Below are 16,772 nucleotides of genomic sequence, written 5' to 3' on the forward strand. Positions count from 1 at the left end.
GCGGCGCTCGGCGGCTTTCAGAGAGAAGTGAAAAAGCTTACGGCACCTGGGATTCCCAGGCGGTCTTCCATCCAGGTACTAACCAGGCCCTGCTCTGCTTAGCTTCCGAGATCAGACGAGATCGGGCGGAACCAGAGAGGTATGGCCGTAAGCTGCTTTTTATCTTTTTCCTAATCCTTTAAAACGTGTCAAAGATAATCAGAAGAGTTTCTTTTTCTAAAATTGAAGCAGTTCTTAGGATTGGCAAGAGAGGTTCCTAAAACCTGAAGGTAACTTTACTTTTCTTCACTGGCAATTCTAACATGTTGGGTTAGCACCTGTATTTCAACGGCTAAATTACAAACAAAAGTAGGCCAATTGTTAAATGTTGATCAACACTAATTTAGCAACCATGAAACGGAATCAATTTTGATGATATTGTCTAAGTTCCTTATATATCCAACGTTAAAACAACACTAAACATGCATCTCTTCGACAATGTGATATACTTTTTGTAATTTGTAGGTGTACAATCTGCGGCGCTCGGCGGCTTTCAGAGAGAAGTGAAAAAGCTTACGGCACCTGGGATTCCCAGGCGGTCTTCCATCCAGGTACTAACCAGGCCCTGCTCTGCTTAGCTTCCGAGATCAGACGAGATCGGGCGGAACCAGAGAGGTATGGCCGTAAGCTGCTTTTTATCTTTTTCCTAATCCTTTATAATGCGTCAAAAAATTATGTCACGCCTGCCGTTGGCATCTTTGTGTGGGTTAAATAAGGGTATGCAAAGAAGGCTGTGACATCCTATACCGAAAATTGGATGGACTAGAGAAGACCCGCCCAGGAGTCCCAGCCAATCGGTGGATGGCCATTGCAGTCCCCGCCACCTCAAATGGCCTGACGATGGTATGGACGTAAGCCACCTTTTCATCTTCTTCCTATTGCATCTCTTCTACAATGTGAAATACTTTTTACAATTGTGTAGGTGTACAATCTGCGGCGCTGGGCGGCTTTCGGAGAGAGAAGTGAAAAAGCTTACGGCACCTGGGATTCCCAGGCGGTCTTCCATCCAGGTACTAACCAGGCCCTGCTCTGCTTAGCTTCCGAGATCAGACGAGATCGGGCGGAACCAGAGAGGTATGGCCGTAAGCTGCTTTTTATCTTTTTCCTAATCCTTTAGAACGTGTCAAAGATAATCAGAAGAGTTTCTTTTTCTAAAATTGAAGCAGTTCTTAGGATTGGCAAGAGAGGTTCCTAAAACCTGAAGGTAACTTTACTTTTCTTCACTGGCAATTCTAACATGTTGGGTTAGCACCTGTATTTCAACGGCTAAATTACAAACAAAAGTAGGCCAATTGTTAAATGTTGATCAACACTAATTTAGCAACCATGAAACGGAATCAATTTTGATGATATTGTCTAAGTTCCTTATATATCCAACGTTAAAACAACACTAAACATGCATCTCTTCGACAATGTGATATACTTTTTGTAATTTGTAGGTGTACAATCTGCGGCGCTCGGCGGCTTTCAGAGAGAAGTGAAAAAGCTTACGGCACCTGGGATTCCCAGGCGGTCTTCCATCCAGGTACTAAGCAGGCCCTGCTCTGCTTAGCTTCCGAGATCAGACGAGATCGGGCGGAACCAGAGAGGTATGGCCGTAAGCTGCTTTTTATCTTTTTCCTAATCCTTTAGAACGTGTCAAAGATAATCAGAAGAGTTTCTTTTTCTAAAATTGAAGCAGTTCTTAGGATTGGCAAGAGAGGTTCCTAAAACCTGAAGGTAACTTTACTTTTCTTCACTGGCAATTCTAACATGTTGGGTTAGCACCTGTATTTCAACGGCTAAATTACAAACAAAAGTATGCCAATTGTTAAATGTTGATCAACACTAATTTAGCAACCATGAAACGGAATCAATTTTGATGATATTGTCTAAGTTCCTTATATATCCAACGTTAAAACAACACTAAACATGCATCTCTTCGACAATGTGATGTACTTTTTGTAATTTGTAGGTGTACAATCTGCGGCGCTCGGCAGCTTTCAGAGAGAAGTGAAAAGCTTACGGCACCTGGGATTCCCAGGCGGTCTTCCATCCAGGTACTAACCAGGCCCTGCTCTGCTTAGCTTCCGAGATCAGACGAGATCGGGCGGAACCAGAGAGGTATGGCCGTAAGCTGCTTTTTATCTTTTTCCTAATCCTTTAAAACGTGTCAAAGATAATCAGAAGAGTTTCTTTTTCTAAAATTGAAGCAGTTCTTAGGATTGGCAAGAGAGGTTCCTAAAACCTGAAGGTAACTTTACTTTTCTTCACTGGCAATTCTAACATGTTGGGTTAGCACCTGTATTTCAACGGCTAAATTACAAACAAAAGTAGGCCAATTGTTAAATGTTGATCAACACTAATTTAGCAACCATGAAACGGAATCAATTTTGATGATATTGTCTAAGTTCCTTATATATCCAACGTTAAAACAACACTAAACATGCATCTCTTCGACAATGTGATATACTTTTTGTAATTTGTAGGTGTACAATCTGCGGCGCTCGGCGGCTTTCAGAGAGAAGTGAAAAAGCTTACGGCACCTGGGATTCCCAGGCGGTCTTCCATCCAGGTACTAACCAGGCCCTGCTCTGCTTAGCTTCCGAGATCAGACGAGATCGGGCGGAACCAGAGAGGTATGGCCGTAAGCTGCTTTTTATCTTTTTCCTAATCCTTTATAATGCGTCAAAAAATTATGTCACGCCTGCCGTTGGCATCTTTGTGTGGGTTAAATAAGGGTATGCAAAGAAGGCTGTGACATCCTATGCCGAAAATTGGATGGACTAGAGAAGACCCGCCCAGGAGTCCCAGCCAATCGGTGGATGGCCATTGCAGTCCCCGCCACCTCAAATGGCCTGACGATGGTATGGACGTAAGCCACCTTTCATCTTCTTCCTATTGCATCTCTTCTACAATGTGAAATACTTTTTACAATTGTGTAGGTGTACAATCTGCGGCGCTGGGCGGCTTTCGGAGAGAGAAGTGAAAAAGCTTACGGCACCTGGGATTCCCAGGCGGTCTTCCATCCAGGTACTAACCAGGCCCTGCTCTGCTTAGCTTCCGAGATCAGACGAGATCGGGCGGAACCAGAGAGGTATGGCCGTAAGCTGCTTTAATATCTTTTTCCTAATCCTTTAGAACGTGTCAAAGATAATCAGAAAAGTTTCTTTTTCTAAAATTGAAGCAGTTCTTAGGATTGGCAAGAGAGGTTCCTAAAACCTGAAGGTAACTTTACTTTTCTTCACTGGCAATTCTAACATGTTGGGTTAGCACCTGTATTTCAACGGCTAAATTACAAACAAAAGTAGGCCAATTGTTAAATGTTGATCAACACTAATTTAGCAACCATGAAACGGAATCAATTTTGATGATATTGTCTAAGTTCCTTATATATCCAACGTTAAAACAACACTAAACATGCATCTCTTCGACAATGTGATATACTTTTTGTAATTTGTAGGTGTACAATCTGCGGCGCTCGGCGGCTTTCAGAGAGAAGTGAAAAAGCTTACGGCACCTGGGATTCCCAGGCGGTCTTCCATCCAGGTACTAAGCAGGCCCTGCTCTGCTTAGCTTCCGAGATCAGACGAGATCGGGCGGAACCAGAGAGGTATGGCCGTAAGCTGCTTTTTATCTTTTTCCTAATCCTTTAGAACGTGTCAAAGATAATCAGAAGAGTTTCTTTTTCTAAAATTGAAGCAGTTCTTAGGATTGGCAAGAGAGGTTCCTAAAACCTGAAGGTAACTTTACTTTTCTTCACTGGCAATTCTAACATGTTGGGTTAGCACCTGTATTTCAACGGCTAAATTACAAACAAAAGTATGCCAATTGTTAAATGTTGATCAACACTAATTTAGCAACCATGAAACGGAATCAATTTTGATGATATTGTCTAAGTTCCTTATATATCCAACGTTAAAACAACACTAAACATGCATCTCTTCGACAATGTGATATACTTTTTGTAATTTGTAGGTGTACAATCTGCGGCGCTCGGCGGCTTTCAGAGAGAAGTGAAAAAGCTTACGGCACCTGGGATTCCCAGGCGGTCTTCCATCCAGGTACTAACCAGGCCCTGCTCTGCTTAGCTTCCGAGATCAGACGAGATCGGGCGGAACCAGAGAGGTATGGCCGTAAGCTGCTTTTTATCTTTTTCCTAATCCTTTAAAACGTGTCAAAGATAATCAGAAGAGTTTCTTTTTCTAAAATTGAAGCAGTTCTTAGGATTGGCAAGAGAGGTTCCTAAAACCTGAAGGTAACTTTACTTTTCTTCACTGGCAATTCTAACATGTTGGGTTAGCACCTGTATTTCAACGGCTAAATTACAAACAAAAGTAGGCCAATTGTTAAATGTTGATCAACACTAATTTAGCAACCATGAAACGGAATCAATTTTGATGATATTGTCTAAGTTCCTTATATATCCAACGTTAAAACAACACTAAACATGCATCTCTTCGACAATGTGATATACTTTTTGTAATTTGTAGGTGTACAATCTGCGGCGCTCGGCGGCTTTCAGAGAGAAGTGAAAAAGCTTACGGCACCTGGGATTCCCAGGCGGTCTTCCATCCAGGTACTAACCAGGCCCTGCTCTGCTTAGCTTCCGAGATCAGACGAGATCGGGCGGAACCAGAGAGGTATGGCCGTAAGCTGCTTTTTATCTTTTTCCTAATCCTTTATAATGCGTCAAAAAATTATGTCACGCCTGCCGTTGGCATCTTTGTGTGGGTTAAATAAGGGTATGCAAAGAAGGCTGTGACATCCTATACCGAAAATTGGATGGACTAGAGAAGACCCGCCCAGGAGTCCCAGCCAATCGGTGGATGGCCATTGCAGTCCCCGCCACCTCAAATGGCCTGACGATGGTATGGACGTAAGCCACCTTTTCATCTTCTTCCTATTGCATCTCTTCTACAATGTGAAATACTTTTTACAATTGTGTAGGTGTACAATCTGCGGCGCTGGGCGGCTTTCGGAGAGAGAAGTGAAAAAGCTTACGGCACCTGGGATTCCCAGGCGGTCTTCCATCCAGGTACTAACCAGGCCCTGCTCTGCTTAGCTTCCGAGATCAGACGAGATCGGGCGGAACCAGAGAGGTATGGCCGTAAGCTGCTTTTTATCTTTTTCCTAATCCTTTAGAACGTGTCAAAGATAATCAGAAGAGTTTCTTTTTCTAAAATTGAAGCAGTTCTTAGGATTGGCAAGAGAGGTTCCTAAAACCTGAAGGTAACTTTACTTTTCTTCACTGGCAATTCTAACATGTTGGGTTAGCACCTGTATTTCAACGGCTAAATTACAAACAAAAGTAGGCCAATTGTTAAATGTTGATCAACACTAATTTAGCAACCATGAAACGGAATCAATTTTGATGATATTGTCTAAGTTCCTTATATATCCAACGTTAAAACAACACTAAACATGCATCTCTTCGACAATGTGATATACTTTTTGTAATTTGTAGGTGTACAATCTGCGGCGCTCGGCGGCTTTCAGAGAGAAGTGAAAAAGCTTACGGCACCTGGGATTCCCAGGCGGTCTTCCATCCAGGTACTAAGCAGGCCCTGCTCTGCTTAGCTTCCGAGATCAGACGAGATCGGGCGGAACCAGAGAGGTATGGCCGTAAGCTGCTTTTTATCTTTTTCCTAATCCTTTAGAACGTGTCAAAGATAATCAGAAGAGTTTCTTTTTCTAAAATTGAAGCAGTTCTTAGGATTGGCAAGAGAGGTTCCTAAAACCTGAAGGTAACTTTACTTTTCTTCACTGGCAATTCTAACATGTTGGGTTAGCACCTGTATTTCAACGGCTAAATTACAAACAAAAGTATGCCAATTGTTAAATGTTGATCAACACTAATTTAGCAACCATGAAACGGAATCAATTTTGATGATATTGTCTAAGTTCCTTATATATCCAACGTTAAAACAACACTAAACATGCATCTCTTCGACAATGTGATGTACTTTTTGTAATTTGTAGGTGTACAATCTGCGGCGCTCGGCAGCTTTCAGAGAGAAGTGAAAAGCTTACGGCACCTGGGATTCCCAGGCGGTCTTCCATCCAGGTACTAACCAGGCCCTGCTCTGCTTAGCTTCCGAGATCAGACGAGATCGGGCGGAACCAGAGAGGTATGGCCGTAAGCTGCTTTTTATCTTTTTCCTAATCCTTTAAAACGTGTCAAAGATAATCAGAAGAGTTTCTTTTTCTAAAATTGAAGCAGTTCTTAGGATTGGCAAGAGAGGTTCCTAAAACCTGAAGGTAACTTTACTTTTCTTCACTGGCAATTCTAACATGTTGGGTTAGCACCTGTATTTCAACGGCTAAATTACAAACAAAAGTAGGCCAATTGTTAAATGTTGATCAACACTAATTTAGCAACCATGAAACGGAATCAATTTTGATGATATTGTCTAAGTTCCTTATATATCCAACGTTAAAACAACACTAAACATGCATCTCTTCGACAATGTGATATACTTTTTGTAATTTGTAGGTGTACAATCTGCGGCGCTCGGCGGCTTTCAGAGAGAAGTGAAAAAGCTTACGGCACCTGGGATTCCCAGGCGGTCTTCCATCCAGGTACTAACCAGGCCCTGCTCTGCTTAGCTTCCGAGATCAGACGAGATCGGGCGGAACCAGAGAGGTATGGCCGTAAGCTGCTTTTTATCTTTTTCCTAATCCTTTATAATGCGTCAAAAAATTATGTCACGCCTGCCGTTGGCATCTTTGTGTGGGTTAAATAAGGGTATGCAAAGAAGGCTGTGACATCCTATGCCGAAAATTGGATGGACTAGAGAAGACCCGCCCAGGAGTCCCAGCCAATCGGTGGATGGCCATTGCAGTCCCCGCCACCTCAAATGGCCTGACGATGGTATGGACGTAAGCCACCTTTCATCTTCTTCCTATTGCATCTCTTCTACAATGTGAAATACTTTTTACAATTGTGTAGGTGTACAATCTGCGGCGCTGGGCGGCTTTCGGAGAGAGAAGTGAAAAAGCTTACGGCACCTGGGATTCCCAGGCGGTCTTCCATCCAGGTACTAACCAGGCCCTGCTCTGCTTAGCTTCCGAGATCAGACGAGATCGGGCGGAACCAGAGAGGTATGGCCGTAAGCTGCTTTAATATCTTTTTCCTAATCCTTTAGAACGTGTCAAAGATAATCAGAAAAGTTTCTTTTTCTAAAATTGAAGCAGTTCTTAGGATTGGCAAGAGAGGTTCCTAAAACCTGAAGGTAACTTTACTTTTCTTCACTGGCAATTCTAACATGTTGGGTTAGCACCTGTATTTCAACGGCTAAATTACAAACAAAAGTATGCCAATTGTTAAATGTTGATCAACACTAATTTAGCAACCATGAAACGGAATCAATTTTGATGATATTGTCTAAGTTCCTTATATATCCAACGTTAAAACAACACTAAACATGCATCTCTTCGACAATGTGATATACTTTTTGTAATTTGTAGGTGTACAATCTGCGGCGCTCGGCGGCTTTCAGAGAGAAGTGAAAAAGCTTACGGCACCTGGGATTCCCAGGCGGTCTTCCATCCAGGTACTAACCAGGCCCTGCTCTGCTTAGCTTCCGAGATCAGATGAGATCGGGCGGAACCAGAGAGGTATGGTCGTAAGCTGCTTTTTATCTTTTTCCTAATCCTTTAAAACGTGTCAAAGATAATCAGAAGAGTTTCTTTTTCTAAAATTGAAGCAGTTCTTAGGATTGGCAAGAGAGGTTCCTAAAACCTGAAGGTAACTTTACTTTTCTTCACTGGCAATTCTAACATGTTGGGTTAGCACCTGTATTTCAACGGCTAAATTACAAACAAAAGTAGGCCAATTGTTAAATGTTGATCAACACTAATTTAGCAACCATGAAACGGAATCAATTTTGATGATATTGTCTAAGTTCCTTAAATATCCAACGTTAAAACAACACTAAACATGCATCTCTTCGACAATGTGATATACTTTTTGTAATTTGTAGGTGTACAATCTGCGGCGCTCGGCGGCTTTCAGAGAGAAGTGAAAAAGCTTACGGCACCTGGGATTCCCAGGCGGTCTTCCATCCAGGTACTAACCAGGCCCTGCTCTGCTTAGCTTCCGAGATCAGACGAAATCGGGCGGAACCAGAGAGGTATGGCCGTACGCTGCTTTTTATCTTTTTCCTAATCCTTTAAAACGTGTCAAAGATAATCAGAAGAGTTTCTTTTTCTAAAATTGAAGCAGTTCTTAGGATTGGCAAGAGAGGTTCCTAAAACCTGAAGGTAACTTTACTTTTCTTCACTGGCAATTCTAACATGTTGGGTTAGCACCTGTATTTCAACGGCTAAATTACAAACAAAAGTAGGCCAATTGTTAAATGTTGATCAACACTAATTTAGCAACCATGAAACGGAATCAATTTTGATGATATTGTCTAAGTTCCTTATATATCCAACGTTAAAACAACACTAAACATGCATCTCTTCGACAATGTGATATACTTTTTGTAATTTGTAGGTGTACAATCTGCGGCGCTCGGCGGCTTTCAGAGAGAAGTGAAAAAGCTTACGGCACCTGGGATTCCCAGGCGGTCTTCCATCCAGGTACTAACCAGGCCCTGCTCTGCTTAGCTTCCGAGATCAGACGAAATCGGGCGGAACCAGAGAGGTATGGCCGTACGCTGCTTTTTATCTTTTTCCTAATCCTTTAAAACGTGTCAAAGATAATCAGAAGAGTTTCTTTTTCTAAAATTGAAGCAGTTCTTAGGATTGGCAAGAGAGGTTCCTAAAACCTGAAGGTAACTTTACTTTTCTTCACTGGCAATTCTAACATGTTGGGTTAGCACCTGTATTTCAACGGCTAAATTACAAACAAAAGTAGGCCAATTGTTAAATGTTGATCAACACTAATTTAGCAACCATGAAACGGAATCAATTTTGATGATATTGTCTAAGTTCCTTATATATCCAACGTTAAAACAACACTAAACATGCATCTCTTCGACAATGTGATATACTTTTTGTAATTTGTAGGTGTACAATCTGCGGCGCTCGGCGGCTTTCAGAGAGAAGTGAAAAAGCTTACGGCACCTGGGATTCCCAGGCGGTCTTCCATCCAGGTACTAACCAGGCCCTGCTCTGCTTAGCTTCCGAGATCAGACGAGATCGGGCGGAACCAGAGAGGTATGGCCGTAAGCTGCTTTTTATCTTTTTCCTAATCCTTTATAATGCGTCAAAAAATTATGTCACGCCTGCCGTTGGCATCTTTGTGTGGGTTAAATAAGGGTATGCAAAGAAGGCTGTGACATCCTATGCCGAAAATTGGATGGACTAGAGAAGACCCGCCCAGGAGTCCCAGCCAATCGGTGGATGGCCATTGCAGTCCCCGCCACCTCAAATGGCCTGACGATGGTATGGACGTAAGCCACCTTTCATCTTCTTCCTATTGCATCTCTTCTACAATGTGAAATACTTTTTACAATTGTGTAGGTGTACAATCTGCGGCGCTGGGCGGCTTTCGGAGAGAGAAGTGAAAAAGCTTACGGCACCTGGGATTCCCAGGCGGTCTTCCATCCAGGTACTAACCAGGCCCTGCTCTGCTTAGCTTCCGAGATCAGACGAGATCGGGCGGAACCAGAGAGGTATGGCCGTAAGCTGCTTTTTATCTTTTTCCAAATCCTTTAGAACGTGTCAAAGATAATCAGAAGAGTTTCTTTTTCTAAAATTGAAGCAGTTCTTAGGATTGGCAAGAGAGGTTCCTAAAACCTGAAGGTAACTTTACTTTTCTTCACTGGCAATTCTAACATGTTGGGTTAGCACCTGTATTTCAACGGCTAAATTACAAACAAAAGTATGCCAATTGTTAAATGTTGATCAACACTAATTTAGCAACCATGAAACGGAATCAATTTTGATGATATTGTCTAAGTTCCTTATATATCCAACGTTAAAACAACACTAAACATGCATCTCTTCGACAATGTGATGTACTTTTTGTAATTTGTAGGTGTACAATCTGCGGCGCTCGGCAGCTTTCAGAGAGAAGTGAAAAGCTTACGGCACCTGGGATTCCCAGGCGGTCTTCCATCCAGGTACTAACCAGGCCCTGCTCTGCTTAGCTTCCGAGATCAGACGAGATCGGGCGGAACCAGAGAGGTATGGCCGTAAGCTGCTTTTTATCTTTTTCCTAATCCTTTAAAACGTGTCAAAGATAATCAGAAGAGTTTCTTTTTCTAAAATTGAAGCAGTTCTTAGGATTGGCAAGAGAGGTTCCTAAAACCTGAAGGTAACTTTACTTTTCTTCACTGGCAATTCTAACATGTTGGGTTAGCACCTGTATTTCAACGGCTAAATTACAAACAAAAGTAGGCCAATTGTTAAATGTTGATCAACACTAATTTAGCAACCATGAAACGGAATCAATTTTGATGATATTGTCTAAGTTCCTTATATATCCAACGTTAAAACAACACTAAACATGCATCTCTTCGACAATGTGATATACTTTTTGTAATTTGTAGGTGTACAATCTGCGGCGCTCGGCGGCTTTCAGAGAGAAGTGAAAAAGCTTACGGCACCTGGGATTCCCAGGCGGTCTTCCATCCAGGTACTAACCAGGCCCTGCTCTGCTTAGCTTCCGAGATCAGACGAGATCGGGCGGAACCAGAGAGGTATGGCCGTAAGCTGCTTTTTATCTTTTTCCTAATCCTTTATAATGCGTCAAAAAATTATGTCACGCCTGCCGTTGGCATCTTTGTGTGGGTTAAATAAGGGTATGCAAAGAAGGCTGTGACATCCTATGCCGAAAATTGGATGGACTAGAGAAGACCCGCCCAGGAGTCCCAGCCAATCGGTGGATGGCCATTGCAGTCCCCGCCACCTCAAATGGCCTGACGATGGTATGGACGTAAGCCACCTTTCATCTTCTTCCTATTGCATCTCTTCTACAATGTGAAATACTTTTTACAATTGTGTAGGTGTACAATCTGCGGCGCTGGGCGGCTTTCGGAGAGAGAAGTGAAAAAGCTTACGGCACCTGGGATTCCCAGGCGGTCTTCCATCCAGGTACTAACCAGGCCCTGCTCTGCTTAGCTTCCGAGATCAGACGAGATCGGGCGGAACCAGAGAGGTATGGCCGTAAGCTGCTTTAATATCTTTTTCCTAATCCTTTAGAACGTGTCAAAGATAATCAGAAAAGTTTCTTTTTCTAAAATTGAAGCAGTTCTTAGGATTGGCAAGAGAGGTTCCTAAAACCTGAAGGTAACTTTACTTTTCTTCACTGGCAATTCTAACATGTTGGGTTAGCACCTGTATTTCAACGGCTAAATTACAAACAAAAGTAGGCCAATTGTTAAATGTTGATCAACACTAATTTAGCAACCATGAAACGGAATCAATTTTGATGATATTGTCTAAGTTCCTTATATATCCAACGTTAAAACAACACTAAACATGCATCTCTTCGACAATGTGATATACTTTTTGTAATTTGTAGGTGTACAATCTGCGGCGCTCGGCGGCTTTCAGAGAGAAGTGAAAAAGCTTACGGCACCTGGGATTCCCAGGCGGTCTTCCATCCAGGTACTAACCAGGCCCTGCTCTGCTTAGCTTCCGAGATCAGATGAGATCGGGCGGAACCAGAGAGGTATGGTCGTAAGCTGCTTTTTATCTTTTTCCTAATCCTTTAAAACGTGTCAAAGATAATCAGAAGAGTTTCTTTTTCTAAAATTGAAGCAGTTCTTAGGATTGGCAAGAGAGGTTCCTAAAACCTGAAGGTAACTTTACTTTTCTTCACTGGCAATTCTAACATGTTGGGTTAGCACCTGTATTTCAACGGCTAAATTACAAACAAAAGTAGGCCAATTGTTAAATGTTGATCAACACTAATTTAGCAACCATGAAACGGAATCAATTTTGATGATATTGTCTAAGTTCCTTAAATATCCAACGTTAAAACAACACTAAACATGCATCTCTTCGACAATGTGATATACTTTTTGTAATTTGTAGGTGTACAATCTGCGGCGCTCGGCGGCTTTCAGAGAGAAGTGAAAAAGCTTACGGCACCTGGGATTCCCAGGCGGTCTTCCATCCAGGTACTAACCAGGCCCTGCTCTGCTTAGCTTCCGAGATCAGACGAAATCGGGCGGAACCAGAGAGGTATGGCCGTACGCTGCTTTTTATCTTTTTCCTAATCCTTTAAAACGTGTCAAAGATAATCAGAAGAGTTTCTTTTTCTAAAATTGAAGCAGTTCTTAGGATTGGCAAGAGAGGTTCCTAAAACCTGAAGGTAACTTTACTTTTCTTCACTGGCAATTCTAACATGTTGGGTTAGCACCTGTATTTCAACGGCTAAATTACAAACAAAAGTAGGCCAATTGTTAAATGTTGATCAACACTAATTTAGCAACCATGAAACGGAATCAATTTTGATGATATTGTCTAAGTTCCTTATATATCCAACGTTAAAACAACACTAAACATGCATCTCTTCGACAATGTGATATACTTTTTGTAATTTGTAGGTGTACAATCTGCGGCGCTCGGCGGCTTTCAGAGAGAAGTGAAAAAGCTTACGGCACCTGGGATTCCCAGGCGGTCTTCCATCCAGGTACTAACCAGGCCCTGCTCTGCTTAGCTTCCGAGATCAGACGAAATCGGGCGGAACCAGAGAGGTATGGCCGTACGCTGCTTTTTATCTTTTTCCTAATCCTTTAAAACGTGTCAAAGATAATCAGAAGAGTTTCTTTTTCTAAAATTGAAGCAGTTCTTAGGATTGGCAAGAGAGGTTCCTAAAACCTGAAGGTAACTTTACTTTTCTTCACTGGCAATTCTAACATGTTGGGTTAGCACCTGTATTTCAACGGCTAAATTACAAACAAAAGTAGGCCAATTGTTAAATGTTGATCAACACTAATTTAGCAACCATGAAACGGAATCAATTTTGATGATATTGTCTAAGTTCCTTATATATCCAACGTTAAAACAACACTAAACATGCATCTCTTCGACAATGTGATATACTTTTTGTAATTTGTAGGTGTACAATCTGCGGCGCTCGGCGGCTTTCAGAGAGAAGTGAAAAAGCTTACGGCACCTGGGATTCCCAGGCGGTCTTCCATCCAGGTACTAACCAGGCCCTGCTCTGCTTAGCTTCCGAGATCAGACGAGATCGGGCGGAACCAGAGAGGTATGGCCGTAAGCTGCTTTTTATCTTTTTCCTAATCCTTTATAATGCGTCAAAAAATTATGTCACGCCTGCCGTTGGCATCTTTGTGTGGGTTAAATAAGGGTATGCAAAGAAGGCTGTGACATCCTATGCCGAAAATTGGATGGACTAGAGAAGACCCGCCCAGGAGTCCCAGCCAATCGGTGGATGGCCATTGCAGTCCCCGCCACCTCAAATGGCCTGACGATGGTATGGACGTAAGCCACCTTTCATCTTCTTCCTATTGCATCTCTTCTACAATGTGAAATACTTTTTACAATTGTGTAGGTGTACAATCTGCGGCGCTGGGCGGCTTTCGGAGAGAGAAGTGAAAAAGCTTACGGCACCTGGGATTCCCAGGCGGTCTTCCATCCAGGTACTAACCAGGCCCTGCTCTGCTTAGCTTCCGAGATCAGACGAGATCGGGCGGAACCAGAGAGGTATGGCCGTAAGCTGCTTTTTATCTTTTTCCTAATCCTTTAGAACGTGTCAAAGATAATCAGAAGAGTTTCTTTTTCTAAAATTGAAGCAGTTCTTAGGATTGGCAAGAGAGGTTCCTAAAACCTGAAGGTAACTTTACTTTTCTTCACTGGCAATTCTAACATGTTGGGTTAGCACCTGTATTTCAACGGCTAAATTACAAACAAAAGTAGGCCAATTGTTAAATGTTGATCAACACTAATTTAGCAACCATGAAACGGAATCAATTTTGATGATATTGTCTAAGTTCCTTATATATCCAACGTTAAAACAACACTAAACATGCATCTCTTCGACAATGTGATATACTTTTTGTAATTTGTAGGTGTACAATCTGCGGCGCTCGGCGGCTTTCAGAGAGAAGTGAAAAAGCTTACGGCACCTGGGATTCCCAGGCGGTCTTCCATCCAGGTACTAAGCAGGCCCTGCTCTGCTTAGCTTCCGAGATCAGATGAGATCGGGCGGAACCAGAGAGGTATGGTCGTAAGCTGCTTTTTATCTTTTTCCTAATCCTTTAAAACGTGTCAAAGATAATCAGAAGAGTTTCTTTTTCTAAAATTGAAGCAGTTCTTAGGATTGGCAAGAGAGGTTCCTAAAACCTGAAGGTAACTTTACTTTTCTTCACTGGCAATTCTAACATGTTGGGTTAGCACCTGTATTTCAACGGCTAAATTACAAACAAAAGTAGGCCAATTGTTAAATGTTGATCAACACTAATTTAGCAACCATGAAACGGAATCAATTTTGATGATATTGTCTAAGTTCCTTAAATATCCAACGTTAAAACAACACTAAACATGCATCTCTTCGACAATGTGATATACTTTTTGTAATTTGTAGGTGTACAATCTGCGGCGCTCGGCGGCTTTCAGAGAGAAGTGAAAAAGCTTACGGCACCTGGGATTCCCAGGCGGTCTTCCATCCAGGTACTAACCAGGCCCTGCTCTGCTTAGCTTCCGAGATCAGACGAAATCGGGCGGAACCAGAGAGGTATGGCCGTACGCTGCTTTTTATCTTTTTCCTAATCCTTTAAAACGTGTCAAAGATAATCAGAAGAGTTTCTTTTTCTAAAATTGAAGCAGTTCTTAGGATTGGCAAGAGAGGTTCCTAAAACCTGAAGGTAACTTTACTTTTCTTCACTGGCAATTCTAACATGTTGGGTTAGCACCTGTATTTCAACGGCTAAATTACAAACAAAAGTAGGCCAATTGTTAAATGTTGATCAACACTAATTTAGCAACCATGAAACGGAATCAATTTTGATGATATTGTCTAAGTTCCTTATATATCCAACGTTAAAACAACACTAAACATGCATCTCTTCGACAATGTGATATACTTTTTGTAATTTGTAGGTGTACAATCTGCGGCGCTCGGCGGCTTTCAGAGAGAAGTGAAAAAGCTTACGGCACCTGGGATTCCCAGGCGGTCTTCCATCCAGGTACTAACCAGGCCCTGCTCTGCTTAGCTTCCGAGATCAGACGAAATCGGGCGGAACCAGAGAGGTATGGCCGTACGCTGCTTTTTATCTTTTTCCTAATCCTTTAAAACGTGTCAAAGATAATCAGAAGAGTTTCTTTTTCTAAAATTGAAGCAGTTCTTAGGATTGGCAAGAGAGGTTCCTAAAACCTGAAGGTAACTTTACTTTTCTTCACTGGCAATTCTAACATGTTGGGTTAGCACCTGTATTTCAACGGCTAAATTACAAACAAAAGTAGGCCAATTGTTAAATGTTGATCAACACTAATTTAGCAACCATGAAACGGAATCAATTTTGATGATATTGTCTAAGTTCCTTATATATCCAACGTTAAAACAACACTAAACATGCATCTCTTCGACAATGTGATATACTTTTTGTAATTTGTAGGTGTACAATCTGCGGCGCTCGGCGGCTTTCAGAGAGAAGTGAAAAAGCTTACGGCACCTGGGATTCCCAGGCGGTCTTCCATCCAGGTACTAACCAGGCCCTGCTCTGCTTAGCTTCCGAGATCAGACGAGATCGGGCGGAACCAGAGAGGTATGGCCGTAAGCTGCTTTTTATCTTTTTCCTAATCCTTTATAATGCGTCAAAAAATTATGTCACGCCTGCCGTTGGCATCTTTGTGTGGGTTAAATAAGGGTATGCAAAGAAGGCTGTGACATCCTATGCCGAAAATTGGATGGACTAGAGAAGACCCGCCCAGGAGTCCCAGCCAATCGGTGGATGGCCATTGCAGTCCCCGCCACCTCAAATGGCCTGACGATGGTATGGACGTAAGCCACCTTTCATCTTCTTCCTATTGCATCTCTTCTACAATGTGAAATACTTTTTACAATTGTGTAGGTGTACAATCTGCGGCGCTGGGCGGCTTTCGGAGAGAGAAGTGAAAAAGCTTACGGCACCTGGGATTCCCAGGCGGTCTTCCATCCAGGTACTAACCAGGCCCTGCTCTGCTTAGCTTCCGAGATCAGACGAGATCGGGCGGAACCAGAGAGGTATGGCCGTAAGCTGCTTTTTATCTTTTTCCAAATCCTTTAGAACGTGTCAAAGATAATCAGAAGAGTTTCTTTTTCTAAAATTGAAGCAGTTCTTAGGATTGGCAAGAGAGGTTCCTAAAACCTGAAGGTAACTTTACTTTTCTTCACTGGCAATTCTAACATGTTGGGTTAGCACCTGTATTTCAACGGCTAAATTACAAACAAAAGTAGGCCAATTGTTAAATGTTGATCAACACTAATTTAGCAACCATGAAACGGAATCAATTTTGATGATATTGTCTAAGTTCCTTATATATCCAACGTTAAAACAACACTAAACATGCATCTCTTCGACAATGTGATATACTTTTTGTAATTTGTAGGTGTACAATCTGCGGCGCTCGGCGGCTTTCAGAGAGAAGTGAAAAAGCTTACGGCACCTGGGATTCCCAGGCGGTCTTCCATCCAGGTACTAAGCAGGCCCTGCTCTGCTTAGCTTCCGAGATCAGACGAGATCGGGCGGAACCAGAGAGGTATGGCCGTAAGCTGCTTTTTATCTTTTTCCTAATCCTTTAGAACGTGTCAAAGATAATCAGAAGAGTTTCTTTTTCTAAAATTGAAGCAG

The 16,772-nt window shown here is 42.3% G+C and overlaps 34 non-coding genes across 34 annotated transcripts; all 34 read right to left on the reverse strand.

Annotated features, from left to right (window-relative positions):
• Positions 1–34: 34 nt before the first annotated feature.
• LOC134114997 (5S ribosomal RNA) lies at positions 35–153 on the reverse strand. Its single transcript, XR_009947359.1, has one exon. It is a non-coding gene; the product is annotated as a 5S ribosomal RNA (ribosomal RNA).
• A 396-nt stretch (positions 154–549) lies between these two features.
• On the reverse strand, positions 550–668 carry LOC134114998 (5S ribosomal RNA). Its single transcript, XR_009947360.1, has one exon. It is a non-coding gene; the product is annotated as a 5S ribosomal RNA (ribosomal RNA).
• Positions 669–1,008: 340 nt separating this feature from the next.
• LOC134114999 (5S ribosomal RNA) lies at positions 1,009–1,127 on the reverse strand. Its single transcript, XR_009947361.1, has one exon. It is a non-coding gene; the product is annotated as a 5S ribosomal RNA (ribosomal RNA).
• Positions 1,128–1,523: 396 nt separating this feature from the next.
• On the reverse strand, positions 1,524–1,642 carry LOC134114516 (5S ribosomal RNA). The gene has a single exon (XR_009946883.1). It is a non-coding gene; the product is annotated as a 5S ribosomal RNA (ribosomal RNA).
• Positions 1,643–2,037: 395 nt separating this feature from the next.
• On the reverse strand, positions 2,038–2,156 carry LOC134115000 (5S ribosomal RNA). Its single transcript, XR_009947362.1, has one exon. It is a non-coding gene; the product is annotated as a 5S ribosomal RNA (ribosomal RNA).
• Positions 2,157–2,552: 396 nt separating this feature from the next.
• On the reverse strand, positions 2,553–2,671 carry LOC134115001 (5S ribosomal RNA). The gene has a single exon (XR_009947363.1). It is a non-coding gene; the product is annotated as a 5S ribosomal RNA (ribosomal RNA).
• Positions 2,672–3,010: 339 nt separating this feature from the next.
• Positions 3,011–3,129, reverse strand: LOC134115002 (5S ribosomal RNA). Its single transcript, XR_009947364.1, has one exon. It is a non-coding gene; the product is annotated as a 5S ribosomal RNA (ribosomal RNA).
• Positions 3,130–3,526: 397 nt separating this feature from the next.
• LOC134114517 (5S ribosomal RNA) lies at positions 3,527–3,645 on the reverse strand. The gene has a single exon (XR_009946884.1). It is a non-coding gene; the product is annotated as a 5S ribosomal RNA (ribosomal RNA).
• A 396-nt stretch (positions 3,646–4,041) lies between these two features.
• LOC134115003 (5S ribosomal RNA) lies at positions 4,042–4,160 on the reverse strand. Its single transcript, XR_009947365.1, has one exon. It is a non-coding gene; the product is annotated as a 5S ribosomal RNA (ribosomal RNA).
• A 396-nt stretch (positions 4,161–4,556) lies between these two features.
• Positions 4,557–4,675, reverse strand: LOC134115004 (5S ribosomal RNA). The gene has a single exon (XR_009947366.1). It is a non-coding gene; the product is annotated as a 5S ribosomal RNA (ribosomal RNA).
• A 340-nt stretch (positions 4,676–5,015) lies between these two features.
• LOC134115005 (5S ribosomal RNA) lies at positions 5,016–5,134 on the reverse strand. Its single transcript, XR_009947367.1, has one exon. It is a non-coding gene; the product is annotated as a 5S ribosomal RNA (ribosomal RNA).
• Positions 5,135–5,530: 396 nt separating this feature from the next.
• On the reverse strand, positions 5,531–5,649 carry LOC134114518 (5S ribosomal RNA). The gene has a single exon (XR_009946885.1). It is a non-coding gene; the product is annotated as a 5S ribosomal RNA (ribosomal RNA).
• Positions 5,650–6,044: 395 nt separating this feature from the next.
• Positions 6,045–6,163, reverse strand: LOC134115006 (5S ribosomal RNA). Its single transcript, XR_009947368.1, has one exon. It is a non-coding gene; the product is annotated as a 5S ribosomal RNA (ribosomal RNA).
• A 396-nt stretch (positions 6,164–6,559) lies between these two features.
• On the reverse strand, positions 6,560–6,678 carry LOC134115008 (5S ribosomal RNA). Its single transcript, XR_009947370.1, has one exon. It is a non-coding gene; the product is annotated as a 5S ribosomal RNA (ribosomal RNA).
• Positions 6,679–7,017: 339 nt separating this feature from the next.
• On the reverse strand, positions 7,018–7,136 carry LOC134115009 (5S ribosomal RNA). Its single transcript, XR_009947371.1, has one exon. It is a non-coding gene; the product is annotated as a 5S ribosomal RNA (ribosomal RNA).
• Positions 7,137–7,533: 397 nt separating this feature from the next.
• Positions 7,534–7,652, reverse strand: LOC134114339 (5S ribosomal RNA). Its single transcript, XR_009946705.1, has one exon. It is a non-coding gene; the product is annotated as a 5S ribosomal RNA (ribosomal RNA).
• Positions 7,653–8,048: 396 nt separating this feature from the next.
• LOC134114671 (5S ribosomal RNA) lies at positions 8,049–8,167 on the reverse strand. Its single transcript, XR_009947038.1, has one exon. It is a non-coding gene; the product is annotated as a 5S ribosomal RNA (ribosomal RNA).
• Positions 8,168–8,563: 396 nt separating this feature from the next.
• Positions 8,564–8,682, reverse strand: LOC134114672 (5S ribosomal RNA). Its single transcript, XR_009947039.1, has one exon. It is a non-coding gene; the product is annotated as a 5S ribosomal RNA (ribosomal RNA).
• Positions 8,683–9,078: 396 nt separating this feature from the next.
• Positions 9,079–9,197, reverse strand: LOC134115010 (5S ribosomal RNA). Its single transcript, XR_009947372.1, has one exon. It is a non-coding gene; the product is annotated as a 5S ribosomal RNA (ribosomal RNA).
• A 339-nt stretch (positions 9,198–9,536) lies between these two features.
• LOC134115011 (5S ribosomal RNA) lies at positions 9,537–9,655 on the reverse strand. Its single transcript, XR_009947373.1, has one exon. It is a non-coding gene; the product is annotated as a 5S ribosomal RNA (ribosomal RNA).
• Positions 9,656–10,050: 395 nt separating this feature from the next.
• On the reverse strand, positions 10,051–10,169 carry LOC134115012 (5S ribosomal RNA). Its single transcript, XR_009947374.1, has one exon. It is a non-coding gene; the product is annotated as a 5S ribosomal RNA (ribosomal RNA).
• A 396-nt stretch (positions 10,170–10,565) lies between these two features.
• LOC134115013 (5S ribosomal RNA) lies at positions 10,566–10,684 on the reverse strand. Its single transcript, XR_009947375.1, has one exon. It is a non-coding gene; the product is annotated as a 5S ribosomal RNA (ribosomal RNA).
• A 339-nt stretch (positions 10,685–11,023) lies between these two features.
• LOC134115014 (5S ribosomal RNA) lies at positions 11,024–11,142 on the reverse strand. Its single transcript, XR_009947376.1, has one exon. It is a non-coding gene; the product is annotated as a 5S ribosomal RNA (ribosomal RNA).
• Positions 11,143–11,539: 397 nt separating this feature from the next.
• LOC134114340 (5S ribosomal RNA) lies at positions 11,540–11,658 on the reverse strand. Its single transcript, XR_009946706.1, has one exon. It is a non-coding gene; the product is annotated as a 5S ribosomal RNA (ribosomal RNA).
• A 396-nt stretch (positions 11,659–12,054) lies between these two features.
• On the reverse strand, positions 12,055–12,173 carry LOC134114673 (5S ribosomal RNA). The gene has a single exon (XR_009947040.1). It is a non-coding gene; the product is annotated as a 5S ribosomal RNA (ribosomal RNA).
• A 396-nt stretch (positions 12,174–12,569) lies between these two features.
• Positions 12,570–12,688, reverse strand: LOC134114674 (5S ribosomal RNA). The gene has a single exon (XR_009947041.1). It is a non-coding gene; the product is annotated as a 5S ribosomal RNA (ribosomal RNA).
• Positions 12,689–13,084: 396 nt separating this feature from the next.
• Positions 13,085–13,203, reverse strand: LOC134115015 (5S ribosomal RNA). The gene has a single exon (XR_009947377.1). It is a non-coding gene; the product is annotated as a 5S ribosomal RNA (ribosomal RNA).
• Positions 13,204–13,542: 339 nt separating this feature from the next.
• On the reverse strand, positions 13,543–13,661 carry LOC134115016 (5S ribosomal RNA). Its single transcript, XR_009947378.1, has one exon. It is a non-coding gene; the product is annotated as a 5S ribosomal RNA (ribosomal RNA).
• A 396-nt stretch (positions 13,662–14,057) lies between these two features.
• Positions 14,058–14,176, reverse strand: LOC134114656 (5S ribosomal RNA). Its single transcript, XR_009947023.1, has one exon. It is a non-coding gene; the product is annotated as a 5S ribosomal RNA (ribosomal RNA).
• A 396-nt stretch (positions 14,177–14,572) lies between these two features.
• On the reverse strand, positions 14,573–14,691 carry LOC134114675 (5S ribosomal RNA). The gene has a single exon (XR_009947042.1). It is a non-coding gene; the product is annotated as a 5S ribosomal RNA (ribosomal RNA).
• Positions 14,692–15,087: 396 nt separating this feature from the next.
• On the reverse strand, positions 15,088–15,206 carry LOC134114676 (5S ribosomal RNA). Its single transcript, XR_009947043.1, has one exon. It is a non-coding gene; the product is annotated as a 5S ribosomal RNA (ribosomal RNA).
• A 396-nt stretch (positions 15,207–15,602) lies between these two features.
• Positions 15,603–15,721, reverse strand: LOC134115017 (5S ribosomal RNA). Its single transcript, XR_009947379.1, has one exon. It is a non-coding gene; the product is annotated as a 5S ribosomal RNA (ribosomal RNA).
• Positions 15,722–16,060: 339 nt separating this feature from the next.
• Positions 16,061–16,179, reverse strand: LOC134115019 (5S ribosomal RNA). The gene has a single exon (XR_009947381.1). It is a non-coding gene; the product is annotated as a 5S ribosomal RNA (ribosomal RNA).
• Positions 16,180–16,575: 396 nt separating this feature from the next.
• Positions 16,576–16,694, reverse strand: LOC134114519 (5S ribosomal RNA). The gene has a single exon (XR_009946886.1). It is a non-coding gene; the product is annotated as a 5S ribosomal RNA (ribosomal RNA).
• Between the last annotated feature and the right edge of the window lie 78 nt (positions 16,695–16,772).

The sequence above is a fragment of the Pungitius pungitius genome, unplaced genomic scaffold (assembly GCF_949316345.1).
Source record: "Pungitius pungitius unplaced genomic scaffold, fPunPun2.1 scaffold_34, whole genome shotgun sequence".
In the NCBI taxonomy this organism is placed as follows: domain Eukaryota; kingdom Metazoa; phylum Chordata; class Actinopteri; order Perciformes; family Gasterosteidae; genus Pungitius; species Pungitius pungitius.